General features: G+C 37.4%; 1 pseudogene; it reads left to right on the top strand.

Moving 5' to 3' along the window:
- Positions 1 to 486: 486 nt before the first annotated feature.
- On the top strand, positions 487 to 1,404 carry LOC130849525 (olfactory receptor 4A15-like; annotated as a pseudogene).
- The last annotated feature ends 481 nt before the right edge of the window (positions 1,405 to 1,885 follow it).

Here is a 1,885-nt window from a genome sequence, read left to right as displayed (position 1 = left end):
CCAGGGCAATGACCTTCTGTTTGTAGCTTGATTTACTCTCACTGAATGTGGAAATTGCTTTAAGTTTGTCTCAAGTATTACAAAATTGTGACTTTATAAGTAGTGTACCTATTCGTGGAATTCCCTTCTCATCTTTTCTTATTTTTTCACTTTTCCTTTAAAACTCAGCTAGCACATTGCTTCCTCTGGGAAGCCTTTATTGACTGCAGTCTGATGGATACATTCCTACACTGTGATCCTTAGAAATCTGTCAATATTCTTCTAATGACACATTACTTTGGCCTGCAATTGTCTGATCCTTCATCATGTATTCAACTTGCTAATCACAAAGTATATGACACATTGGATTCAAACAGAGACTCCATACAACTTATTTTAATTGGATGTTAAATTAAAGATGCAACTTATAATGCATTTAAAAGTTTTCCTCCTTGTGCTGTAGGTAAGCTACTTATAACATATGAACTCAGCTCCTATACAAACTAGATGAAACCAAGGAACAATGTAACTGAGTTTGTCCTCACGGGGCTCACTCAGAGCATCCAAGGTCAGAAAATATTGTTTGTCATGTTCTTGCTCATCTACATTGTGACAATGGTGGGCAACCTACTCATTGTCCTGACTGTGGTGTTCAGCCCAACCCTGGATGCCCCCTTGTACTTCTTTCTTGGCTACTTGTCATTTATGGATGCTGTTTATTCTACTACCGTCACACCAAATATGATTATAGACTTACTGTGTGAGAAAAAAACCATTTTGTTCCAAGCTTGCATGACCCAGCTTTTTATAGGGCACTTATTTGGTGGTGTGGAGGTTTTACTCCTGGTGGTCATGGCCTATGACCGCTACGTGGCCATCTGCAAACCCTTGCATTATTTGACAATCATGAATCAGCGAGTGTGTGTTCTGCTGCTGCTGTTGGCCTGGGGTGGTGGGTTTTTACATGCTATAGTTCACCTTCTCTTTGTTTACAACCTTCCCTTCTGTGGCCCCAATATCATTGACCACTTCATCTGTGATATGTACCCTTTGTTAAAACTTGCCTGCACTGACACCTATATTATTGGCCTCACAGTGTAGGCCAATGATGGGACAATCTGTGTGGTCATCTTTATGGCCTTACTCATCTCCTATGGGGTGATTCTGCACTCCCTGAAGAATCTTAGTCAGGAAGGGAGGCACAAAGCCTTATCCACCTGTGGCTCCCACATTACCGTGGTGGTCCTCTTCTTTGTGCCTTGTATTTTTATGTATGTGAGACCTCCTTCTACCTTACCCATTGATAAATCCTTGGCTGTGTTTTGTACCATTATCACCCCTATGTTGAACCCTCTAATCTATACTCTGAGAAATGGAGAGATGAAAAATGCCATAAAAAGGCTCTGGATCACAAAAAGAAAATGAGGCAGCAGAATAATGTGTCACCTATTTTCAGTGAATAATTGCTCTTCTCAGGTAAACCATGCATGATTATTTAACTGTATTAAAATTTCCCTCAGGTTTAATAACTTGGGCAGGATGAAAAACATTTATTATGTGAATACTTTCAATGATCAAAATAAACTTTAAACTTTTCATATTTTTCTAGCTCAGAATATATATATATATACACACACACATATACATAGGATTTTCACAATTTCTTAGGAAGATATATAGAGCTTTTGGGTGTAAAATATCTTTTTAGACTATATATTTATTTTCTATGTGATGAGTTATGCTATAATTAGTACTGTGAATTTAATTTAGTGTAGGATTTTTGCATATTTCAATCTTAACTAATGTAGTATTTTTCAGAATTAATAGGACTCATAGATTTCAGAAAAACAAAATATGAAATAAGACATAGAAAACTGGTTCTCTCCTCCCTAAACAAAGACAGTGC

The sequence above is a fragment of the Hippopotamus amphibius genome, chromosome 3 (assembly GCF_030028045.1).
Source record: "Hippopotamus amphibius kiboko isolate mHipAmp2 chromosome 3, mHipAmp2.hap2, whole genome shotgun sequence".
Lineage (NCBI taxonomy): Eukaryota > Metazoa > Chordata > Mammalia > Artiodactyla > Hippopotamidae > Hippopotamus > Hippopotamus amphibius.
This window is presented reverse-complemented; position numbering and strand designations above follow the sequence as displayed.